The sequence below is a fragment of the Equus przewalskii genome, chromosome 4, assembly GCF_037783145.1.
Source record: "Equus przewalskii isolate Varuska chromosome 4, EquPr2, whole genome shotgun sequence".
Lineage (NCBI taxonomy): Eukaryota > Metazoa > Chordata > Mammalia > Perissodactyla > Equidae > Equus > Equus przewalskii.
In genome coordinates this window covers 28,185,342-28,198,037 of record NC_091834.1, presented here as the reverse complement: position 1 = coordinate 28,198,037, position 12,696 = coordinate 28,185,342, and the positions used below count along the sequence as shown (strand labels likewise).

The 12,696-nt window shown below is 36.7% G+C and overlaps 1 long non-coding RNA gene across 3 annotated transcripts in view; it reads right to left on the bottom strand.

Moving 5' to 3' along the window:
- The window catches only part of LOC139082786 (uncharacterized), a 78,537-nt gene extending 71,249 nt beyond the window's left edge, over positions 1 to 7,288 (bottom strand). For 2 of the 3 annotated variants that reach the window (XR_011539018.1, XR_011539019.1), the window contains exon 1: positions 7,071 to 7,275. This is a non-coding gene — a long non-coding RNA (uncharacterized lncRNA). Of the gene's footprint in view, positions 1 to 7,070 lie in introns of all 3 variants that reach the window. The other variant, XR_011539020.1, reaches the window with a different exon arrangement.
- Between the last annotated feature and the right edge of the window lie 5,408 nt (positions 7,289 to 12,696).

Below are 12,696 nucleotides of genomic sequence, written 5' to 3'. Positions count from 1 at the left end.
GTTCAATACTTTAGGAAGTTAAAAGTTTTTGTTTGGACAATTATTCATCTCACTGAACTACAAAAGGACCCAGGGTACAGGAACAGTTTTATATTTATCATGCAGTGAAAAAGTGCACCCCGTGTAGAATTACAAGGATCTAACTTCATTGAAAGTTTCTGTGACGTCGTAAACCAAAAGGCTGAAAACTAGAATTCTTAAAATCCTGATATGAAAAGGTAAAGACTTCTATTACCTCCATATGCTCTGTAATCTAATCTGTACATTATTTGTTTCTTAAATGACCCATTTCCTACTCTCATATCAAAATTTGTAAATTATAAAATATTCAGAAAAAGCTTAGTATTTCATTTAGCAATCAGTAATAACCAATTTAAAAACTCATTCCAGTAGGAAATTAACTATTTTCCTCCCTTAGAAATAAAGCAAAATCATATTAAAATTTATGACATCAGTGAAAACATCTATCAAAATACACATATAATTTAGAACAACTTAATCGGGATCTAACTTTTGCAAAATATTAGGCAGTCATGATGGTAATAAATCCCGAAGTTACTCCAAGTTAATAAGTATGTGTCTGTTCAGAGCCACAAACCCTCCTGTGGAGCTTGGGTATTTTATAAGCAACAGCTTCTTATAAGGAAACTTAGCTACCATTTCCTATCAGCTGGGACACAGCTTGAGCTTAACTATGCAAGTTAGCTCAGTGAATTTAACCTCTACCAGACACAGAAATCCTCTTGGTGAAGGAGCCTTCATAGATGGGTAATAATATCCTAGGAAGCAATGGAAATTCTGAATATACCACGTTAATATTCACAATAGTTTGTATCCTAGTCCAAGGCTCTCATAGATTTGCAGATGCATTTTAAGGGCAGAGGAGCTATAAATAAAAGGTTTAAGAATTATTTTCAAACAAAAATCAGTGTGCAATATCTGGAAGCTTAACACAGAGGCAGGGAGAGTTGTAGCCTTGTGACTGAGATGAAGACTGCAGTGTGGCTTTGACAGATGGGTCTCACGGCACAGCCGTATCAGAGCACACAGTCCAGCATATTGCCCCAGCCTGTGGTGGGTGAGCTCAGCCTCCTCATTAGCACCCAGTCTGAAGCCATAGCACGGAGGTGGCACATGGGCAACTGTATCCAAAGCAATAGGAGGCTGGCAGTGCAGTGGTAAGTGCAAACGCAAACATCGGTCCTTTGGCCACAGTGCATGGATACCACAGTTGATGAAGGCGAACTCTAAATGTGCGTGTATGAAGGATTACATGTGTCAGCCAAGCTACGATTCCAAATAGGAACACTTCACGGCTTTGGGCTAGGCTGGCAGATGCTGAAGGGTTAGTTCTTAACTTTCTGCCTCAAATAGCTGCTTTGTATGATTATAGTTCTAACTGAAATAATGCTAATATAAATTCACTCTTCTTTAAGTAACTGTCAAAACAAAACCTCAAGGGGCAGGCCAGGTGGCGCAGCGGTTGGTTAAATGCGCACATTCCCCTTCGGCCGCCTGGGGTTCGCCAATTCCGATCCCAGGTGCAGACATGGCGCTGCTTGGCAAGCCATGCTGTGGTAGGTGTCCCGCATATAAAGTAGAGGAAGATGGGCACAGATGCTGGCTCAGGGCCAGTCTTCCTCAGCAAAAAAAAGGAGGATTGGCAGCAGTTAGCTCAGGGCTAATCTTCCTCAAAACATAAAATAATATAAAATAAAAAATTTAAAAGAATTTAAAAAAAAACCTCACAAAATAACCTTATTTGTAGACAGACTAGAATAGCAGCTTGGGAAGTAGCTCGAAAGAGAGAAAATATTTGCATTAATTCATGAGAATGCCTTACCACTGTCTGTTAAATGAATACATTCTACGAGATTCAAAGTCTATTTTTATGCTGCTTATTTGGGATTAAGGCAATTTTATATAATATAAATATAATTTTAAAGAAGAAATCTTTTAAAAGGGAAATCTATGTGAAATGACAAAATTTACCAGAACCTGCAAGTAATTTTAGGGACTGTGGAAAGATAATCAGATTAAGAGAAGACTGAAGAATTTCCTGGTCATTGCATAGAATTGTACTTAATAGTATTCTTCTAATGATGAGTAATTCTTTTAATTTTTAAAATATAAAATATACTAAGCAAAATCACTCATTTAATATGCGATGTATGAACTATAAGGTAGATATAATCTAATTATACTTTCACATTAACTAGTGAAAAAATAACATAAACTTCTAGGCAGCATTTCTTCATCTGAAGAATGCAATAATTCTAACCTAACTATACTTATGTTTTCTAATAAACATAAAATTATTAAAATTAAATAGCTTTCTCATGTGCTGGAGTTCTCATCAAAAAGGGATTTTTTCAACTATGAATCACTGCACTGAGATATCAAACATGTGAAAATCAGGTTGCAAACTATAAATGTCAAGTTGTGACATCTTGGTATTAGGCCTTAATTCAACGTCAGTTTATTGAGAAATATCTTCAATGTGAAGAGAACCAGAGATTATGTGAAATTTGGACAGAATATGGAAAAGTAACATTACTTATTTGATCCAATTTGAGAGAGGTCAAGATATGCCCTCCTGCCAAGGGGCCCTGCTGAGGGGCCTGAATTCTGACATTAACGCTCCTTTGAGAGCATGCAGTTGTTACAATAAAAGTATTTTCTGGCATATCGTTAACCCAGTAGTTCAAATTTCTCAAAAACATTAATTATCCAGTCACTCAGCAGTGCACTGAGGTAATGAAACTTTAGATGGGTTGATTTTACATTACTAGGGGACTGGGAAGAATGTGGGGGGACATATATTAAGCTGAAGGACTAAGCATGCGAGAGGCAAGATGATATGGACTCTAGGTGAAAGGCAGTGATCTTCAGAGACCTGGATGTTGGGCCAGGGTGGAGTTACTGGAAACTCTCCTCTCTGGGTTTCCTGTGCTTTTCAATCTCTTACATTTCTCCCCATAAACACAATCATTCAGTATCGTCTTTCCCTAGGATTCCACCCACCATCTTCTCCTGTTCTCCCTCTTAAGTAATCTCTTTGAGTAATATCTATAGTGTTCTGCTCCTCCTACATGACCAGTAGTTCTTGTGTGTTGAATTTATGGAAGGATAAAATGAAGCAAAATGTAGGTAGATATATCTTAACCTTTGAAAAAAGTCCAAGTCTCCAAACTATGTATGTAAAGTTATTATTTTTAGGAACTTTTTCAAAAATTATACATGTTGAAATATAAAATATATATGGCATATATGAAACATATGCCTATAATCTATGTTTTTGGGAAACCAAAGATGAACTTTTTCTTCCCTCTACTATTATAAGGGATATGTGATTTTATTCTCATTGAACCAAAAGAAGAACATCAGAGTACAAATAGTTTAATAAGGAAAAATCCAAGATAAAAATACAAAAGGAATAGATATCATTTGGTCTGAATGGAAGAAGAATATATAAAAGCCTTAAAAAAATATTTGTAGACCATCTGGATCAACTAAATGAGTTATAAGATAATACTTTATGGAACATGCTTAAAAGAGAATATCATACAGCTGTTAAAAAGAATGAAGCAGAAATAATAGAGAATAATTTTCACAATAAATTATTAAAAGCATAAAGCAAAACATATTTGCCACAAATGTTTTGTTGAATCTAGAAAGTCTAAATCTTTTCCATTGCCATATATAATTTTTAATGTAGTCAAATTTGCTATCTTTTTTGCAATTACTTTTACAATTTCTAAGAATAGCAAATCTTGTGTTCTCCATATTTGAAAATAAATGTTTTTGTGTGTGTATAAAAATTAAAAAGCATATTGCAGTATAGACTGAATAGTATGCTACCTTTGCTGTAAAAATTTTAAAAGGGATTAATATACACTTAGTGTGCTGTGAGACTGGAATGTTTTTGGAAAGCAAGAAATAGAATTAGAGTTTTTCTAAGGAGGGAGATTGAGGGATGGTGGTCAGGAATGGAAACAGAACTATTTGGACTCTAGAGTGTATGCTATTCCTTTTTTTTTTTTTTAACCATACAGGTATTATTTCTTCAAAAACAGTTTCAATTTTTAAAATTATAATACTATAATGTTTATATTTTTCTACCATTTATCTATCTATACCATTAATGGGTATTATTCTATTTAAAATTATGTCAAAAGTTTAAAAATCATGGAACAATAATATTTAAATAGTACACTGACTTATAGCACTCGAGACCTGACCATTGCTTCCATTCCTAGGTATCATCATAGGTAACCACAGAATATAGAGGACAGTGCTAGAGTGAGTATTTACAAAAATAAAGAGGGGCTTCCAATTTCTCCACATCCTTTCCAACACTTATTGTTAGCTGTCTTTTTTATTATAACCATCCTAGTGAATATGAAATGCTATTTCATTGTGGTCTTAATTTGCATTTCTCTAAAAAGTAATGATGTTGAGTATTTTTCATGTGCTTATTATCACTTTGTATTTCTTCTTTGGACAAATGTCTTTTCAGATCCTTTCATAAAATGATGTGGCTTTTCAGCAAACAGTATGGTATTTCTTCAAAAAGTTAAACATAATGATATCATATGATCCAGCAATTCTACCTCTAGGTATATATGTAACCAAGAGAAATAAAAACATATGAAAATCTTGTACACGAATATTCATAGTAGAATTACTCATAGTAGCCAAAGGTAGAGACAACCCAAATGTCCATGAACTGATGGACAAATGGGTAAATAAAACATGGTAAATCCATACAATAGAAAAGTATGCAACCATAAAAAGGAATGAATTACTACAAACATGGATGAACCTTAAAAACATTATGTCACATGCAAGAAGCCAGTTACAAAAGACTAAGTATTGTATGATTCCACTTTTATGAAAGTTCCAAAATAGGCAAATCCATAGAGGCTGAAAGTAGATTGGTGGTTGTCTAGGGCTGAGAGAATGGAGGTAAGTGGGGAGTGACTGCTAATGGGCACAAGATTTCTTTTGGGAGTGATGAAAATGTTCTAAAATTATGGAGATGGTTGCCCAACTCTATGAATATACTAAATGCTATTGAAATGTACACTTTAAATGGGAAGATTGTAACGTGTGAATTGTATCTCAATAGAACTTTTTTTAAACAAGAGAGACAATAGAGTCCACTTTCTTTAAAAATCTTAGACTCTACATATTTCCAAATCATTTATGTTTCTTTTATTATGAAAGACTACTATGAGTACTGGAAAAACAAGCAAATAACTCTGGCCAAGTATGAATCTTTGTTTCTTCAAATTTTGGTTTATATATTCAACAAACATTTCTGAGGTGCTTACCATAGAATGATTAATACAAAGCAGGATTAGAGATATGAAGTTGACAGAGAAAATGTTTGTACACTGTGTGAGAGAGACAAGATGAGTCTTAGATTAGTGGCACTGAATTCTATAAATTTATCCCCAAATGTGGATATAGTAGTGGGAATAGAAGTATTTAACCAGAAAAGATGAGACCCCAAGTAGACCTTGATGGTTTCATAGGAAGTTAGCCAAGTAAAAGATTATGATATATTTCTGAAACTCACCCTTCCCTTCCCCACACCCTTGACGAGGGATTTGCCCTTGACAGGCATACTGTTATTATTAGACCCTCTCTGCTGGCTGCAATTGACCAGACCATAAATAAACCCCTGACCCAAACTGCTCCAGATGCTCTCTCCTAGGCATTATGAATTTGGACTTAATCAGTCTAGATAGGTTTAACTTGAACCTTGGGATGTAACTTCAGGAATTATCGGTCTGCCATCTCCCGTTGTCTATATGTAGAGGCCAAGAAAGCCAAGCTGGGAAGGTGGATAAAAGAAATGATACCCCAAGAGAAGGAGTTATAAGAAATGAAAAGCAAGTACTACTGGGTTACTGATGACTTTTTCATTCCTTCTTTCAAGCCTAATGGACTTGCATTTTGTAAAATATTCCAGTATTCTTCCAATCAAATTACCCTTCTGCTTCAGCAGAAAAATATAAAAAAGGGATACAAAGAATGTGAGGGAGCCAGAAGTGTGTAGTCCAGTCAGAGGAACTGGCTTGCGCAAGGGCACAGAAATGTGAGATTCAGACAGTATTCTATGTATTTGAATATAAATTCTTGCTTTTAACATTATTTATTTGCTACAGTATTAGAGTCTTATATATAACTATTCATGGTCAAATATATATTCTCAGAGAAAATCGGACAAAATCATTGAATTCATAGTAAATTGTTTACCACATGGCAACCTCCAAATATTGATGGGGATGAAGAGAAATCAAGGGGAAGCAATGTCTACTTCACTGGCAATTCTTATTCCCATCCCTTTCCTAAAAATCCAAGCTATTGCACGGGATAGTGATACTTTCCAGTTTTTTGTCTTGAATAGTTATGTCACAGAAGATATATTTGTAACTAGAAAGAAGTAAAGGATAGTCAATAGCAGAATTTAATCCTCTGGATTAGAAATCTAAGCCAAAAATCCATCTAAATTTATGATTCAGGATATTTTTTCCAAAGTCCAGAGCTAAGAATAAACTTGATATTTAACTCACATACATATAGCAGAAATTCAAATTTAAAAGGATTCAGGGATCTTGTCAAGATGGTGGCATAGGCAGACTCTGAACTCATCTCCTCCCTTGAACACAACCAGGTTACAACTATTTTTGGAAAAATTACCCTGTATAGAAAACTGAAAACTGGATAAAAAGAACCCCTACACACAAGGGACAATCTTGACTAAGGTGGAAGAAGTAGAAATTCCTTCTGGAGAGAAAAAAAGCCACCTTTAGGAGCAGCAGAGTTTCTCAGTTGGCCAGGTGGGAGCCACCCTAAGTTACTCAGCCTTCCCTGAAGAGGTGAGGTCCTGAGCAGGGGTGCAATACTGCTATAAGCATCCTTGAGACTCAGCACAACTGAGACGAGGGTCTTACTATCTGGCTTTGCTGGCTATTAACTGCAGTGGGGAATACCCCAGAAAAACTATTGGACTAAAGCTGGAAAGACCGGGGTCTTAAAGGGCCCGTGCATAAACTCACCGATCTCAGCAAGCTAAAATCACCAGAGAGAAAGCTGACAGTCCTTTGGTGAAAAGAGACTCATGTGGTAGGCTCTGGGTGCATCTTGGTGAGAGGACAGACCTCTCTGGAGACTGAGATATTGCTCGTGGCCACTGTTGTCACCTAGTCCAGGCCTGCTGGCACTGACAGGCAGATTCCATTGAAGTTCTTCCCCTGGCCTGTTAGCCCAGGCGTCTGCCACACCCACTGGAGTGCAGAGTTAATCTAGTTCAGCTAGGGAATGCAGCTGCCCACCCTAGGGACCTGGCACACCCAACAGCAAGCCCTCAGACTACTTGTCTTGGCCTGCCTGACTGGGTGCCTTGATCCTCCACAGGCAGGCAAGCATGTCCACCTCAGTGGGGCAGGGCCTGTGTGAGGACCAAGTGAACTGTGGGGGGCATTGCTGGAGGGCAGGCACTCTCCAGTGGGGCATTGGGGTATGCTCCAGGGGGTTGGTAGGTGTGCATGGACCAGGACTGTGTTGACAGTATGTGGTCCTGTATGGGGTGAGTCTTAGCAGCAGCAGAAGACCTGTACTTCACAAATAGCCATAAAACGGATCAGCTCCAGCTTCCAAAGCCTGAAACAATTGAGTGCTCCCATGCTGAGGGCCAGCCCCACTCAGCTGCACTCCTAAGAGAATTGACAACAGCCTTGCAGGCCTGAGGCCTATAGCAACTGTCTTACAGTTGAGCCCTTGAACCCCTGACCCTAGCAACCAGCTATACTGGGTACTTACCCAATTAACAGGAAAACTGCAACAGGAGTGTGGTGTCAGACCTTGTAAGCAATGGTGCTGAGTCTCCCCAAACCAGGTTTACAAACAGCTGGCCAGGGAAGGAAAGACTAGACTCCCTGGGTACCTGCATTAAGAGCAACCCTGCAACAGCAGGACACAAGTAGGCCACAAAGGGGTCACTTCTGAATCATGTGGACTGGTGACAAGAGGGAAGCACACTGCTGGCCCTCGAAAAGCATCTCTTACATAAGGTCTCCAAGATGAGGAGACATAGCTGACTCACCTAATACATAGATATAAGTGCAGAGAAAGAGGCATAATGAGGAGACAAAGGAATATATTCCAAGCAAGGGAACAGGACAAAACCCCAGAAAAAGGACTAAGGAAACAGAAATAAGCAACCTACCCAACAAAGAGTTAAAAAAAAACTCATAAGGATGCTCACAGATATTGGGAGAAGACTGGATGAACACAGTGAGCTCATCAGCAAAGAACTGGAAAATATAAAAAAGAACCAATCAAAAATGAAGACTACAATACTGGAAATGAAAAATTCACTAGAGGGACTCAATAGGAGAGTAGAGGATACAGAAGAACAGATCAGTGAGCTACATGAAAGACTAGAGGAAATCACCCAAGCTGAACAGAAAAAAGAAAAAAGAATTAGACAGAATGAGAACAGTCTAAGAGAAGTCTGGAACAACATCAAGCATGCCAACATTCGCATTATAGGTGTGCCAGAAGGAGAAGAGAGAGACAAAGGGGCAGAAAATTTATTTGAAGAAATAATAGATGAAAATTTTCCTAACCTTAGGAAGGAAACAGACATCTAAGTACAAGAAGCACAGAGAGCTCCAAACAAGATAACCCCAAAGAGGACCAGAGTGAGACACATTATAATTAAGATGTCCAAAATTAAAGATAAAGAGAGAATCCTAAAAGCAGCAAGAGAACGGTAACAAGTAACATACAAAGGAAAGCCCATAAGGCTGTCAGTGGACTTCTCAGCTGAAATCCTACAAGCAAGAAGAGAATAGCATGACATATTTAAAGTGCTGAAAGGAGAAAAAAACCTACAGACAAGAATACCGTATCCATCAAGGTTGTCATTCAGAATGGAAGGAGAGATAAAGATCTTCCCAGACCAGCAAAAATTGAAGGAGTTTATCACCAAGAAACCAGTTCTATAAGAAATGCTGAAGGGACTTATTTAAGTGGAAAAGCAATGACCACAAATAGAGATAAAAATTTATCAAACCCCTCCTCCCCCAAAAAAAAACAGGCAATAAAATCCCTGGTAAAGGTAAAAATACAGTAAAGTTAGCAGATCAACCACCTGTGAAGATACAATGAAGGTTAAAAGACAAAAGTACTAAAATTACCCATTTCGATGAAAAGACGGTAATGGATAGACACACACAAAACAAGAGATTAGATATGAATTCAGAAACATAAAATGTATGAGGGGGGAGTGAAAAAGTAGAGCTTTTAGAAAGAGGTCAAGCTAAAGAGTCAGTCAACTCAATATACACTGAGTATATACATACAATATTATATAGGATCCCCATGTCAATCACAAATCAGAAACCTATAATAAGTAAGCAAACAAGTACAAGAAAAAAATCAAATATATTACTAAAGAAAGCCATCAAATCACAAGGGAAGAGAGCAAGAGAAAAAGAAAGGAACAGAGAAGAACTACTAAAACACCCAGAAAAAGTAACAAAATGGCAATAAATACATATTTATCAATAGCTACTTTAAATGTCAATGGGTTAAATGCTCCAATCAAAAGGCATAGGGTGGCCAACTGGAAAAAAGATGAGACCCATATAAATGCTGCATACAAGAGATGCACTTCAGACCTAAAGACACTGACAAACTGAAAGTGAAAGGATGGAAAAATATATTCCATGCAAATGGCAAAGAAAAGAAAGCAGAGGTAGCAATACTTAGATAAAACAGACTTTCAAAGAAAAACTGTAACAAGAGACAAAGAAGGGCACTACATAATGATAAAGTGAACAATCCAACAAGAAGGTATAACACCTGTAAATATCTATGCACCCAACATAGGCGCACCTAAATATATAAAGCAATTATTAACAGACATAAAAGGAGAAATAGACAGTTACACAATAATAGTAGGGGACTTTAACACTCCGCTTACACCAATGGATAGATCATCCTAACAGAAGATCAATAAGGAAACACTGGCCTTAAACGACACATTTGACTGGATGGACTTAGTACATATATATAAAACATTCCATGCAAAAACCACAGAACACACCTTCTTTTCAAATGCACATGGAACATTCTCCAGGATTGATCACATATTAGGGCACAAAACAAGTCTCAATAAATTTAAGAAGATCGAAATAATACTATTCATCTTTTCTGACCTCAAAGGTATGAAACTAGAAGTCAACCCCACGAAGAAAACCAGAAAAGCCACAAAAATGTGGAGATTAAACAAAATGCTACTGAACAACAATTGGGTCAATAAAGAAATCAAAGGAGAAATCAAAAAATTCTTGGAGAAAAATGAAAATGAAAATACAACATGCCAAAATCTATGGGATCCAGCAAAAGCAGTTCTAAGACAGAAGTTTATAACAATTCAGGCCTACCTCAACAAAGAAGGAAAATACAAAATGAACAATCTAACAGTGCATCTAAAGGTACTGGAAAAAGAAGAACAAACAAAGCCCAAAATCAGCAGAAGGAAGGAAATAATAAAAATCACAGCAGAAATCAACCAAATAGAGACTAAGAAACAATAGAAAAAATTAATGAAACCAAGAGCTGGTTTTTTGAAAAGATAAACAAAATTGATAAACCCTTAACTAGACTCACCAAGAAAAAAAGAGAGAAGGATCAAATAAATAAAATCAGAATTGAAAGAGGAGAAATTACAACAAACACCTCAGATATACAAAAGATAATAAGAGAATACCATGAAAAGCTATACACCAACAAATTGGATAATCTAGAAGAAATGGATAAATTCTTAGAAACATACAACCTTCCAAAACTGGACCAAGAAGAAGTAAAGAATTTGAATAGACCAATCACCAGTAAGGAGATCCAAACAGCAATCAAAAACCTCCCAAAAAATAAAAGTCCAGGACCAGATGGCTTCCCTGGTGAATTCTACCAAACATTCAAAGAAGACTTAACACCTATCCTTCTCAAACTCTTGCCAAAAATGGAAGAGGAGGGGAGGCTTCCTAACTCACTCTATGAAGGCAACATTATCCTGATACCAAAACCAGACAAGGACAACACAAAAAAAGAAAACTACAGGCCAGTATCACTGATGAACATTGATGCAAAAATCCTCAACAAAATACTAGCAAATCGAATACAACAATACATTAAAAAGAACATACATCATGATAAAGTGGGTTTCATTGCCGGGATGCAGGGATGGTTCAACATCTGCAAATCTATCAACGTGATACACCACATTAACAAAATGAAGAATAAAAATCACATGATTATCTCAATAGATGAAGAGATACATTTGAGGAGATACGGCATCCATTTATGATAAAAACTCAATAAAAATGGGTATAGAAGGAAAATACCTCAACATAATAAAGGCCATATATGAAAAACTCACAGCAAATATCATTCTCAATGGAGAAAAAATGAAAGCTATCCCTCTAAGAACAGGAACCAGACAAGGATGCCCACTGTCACTACTCTTATTTAACATAATATTGGAAGTCCTAGCCAGAGCAATCAGGCAAAGAAAAGAAATAAAAGGGATCCATATTGGAAAAGAAGAAGTGAAACTGTCACTCTTTGCAGATGACATGATTTTACATGTAGAAAACCCTAAAGAATCCACCAAAAAACTTTTAGAAATAATAAATGAATATAGCCAAGTTGCCAGATCCAAAAATCAACATGCAAAAATCGGTTGCATTTCTATACACTAACAACGAAGTAGCAGAAAGAGAAATTAAGAAAACAATCCCATTTACAATTGCAACAAAAAGAATAAAATATCTAGGAATAAACTTAACCAAAGAGGTGAAAGATCTGTGCACTGAAAACTATAAAACATTGTTGAAAGAGATCGAGAAAGACACAAAGAAATGGACAGATATTCTGTGCTTTTGGATTGGAGGAATTAACATAGTTAAAATGTCCATACTTCCTAAACAATCTACAGATTCAATGCTATCCCTATCAAAGTTCCAACAAAATTTTTCAACAGAAATAGAACAAAGAATCCTAAAATTTATATGGAACAACAAAAGACCCCAAATAGCCAAAGCACTCCTGAGAAAAAAGAACAAAGCTGGAGGTATCACACTTCCTGATTTCAAAACATACTACAAAGCCATGGTAGCCAAAACAGCATGGTACTGGCACAAAAACAGACACACAGATCAATGGAACAGAATTGAGAGCCCAGAAATAAACCCACACATTTATGAAGCAGCTAATATTTGACAAGGGAGCCAAGAGCATACAATGGAGAACGGAGAGTCTCTTCAATAAGTGGTGTTGGGAAAACTGGACAGCCACATGCAAAAGAATGAAAGTAGACTATTTCCTTATGCCATGCACAGAAATCAACTCAAAATGGATTAAAGACTTGAATGTAAGACTCAAAACCATGAGACTTCTAGAAGAAAACATAGGCAGTACGCTCCTTGACATCAGTCTTAGCAGCATATTTTCAAGTACCCTGTCTGACCAGGCAAGGGAAACAAAAGAAAATTAAGCAAATGAGACTTCAACAAACTAAAAAGCTTCTGCACAGCAAAGGTAACCATCAACAAAATAAAAAGACAACCTAACAATTGGGAGAAGATATTTGCAAACCATATGTCAGTAATGGGT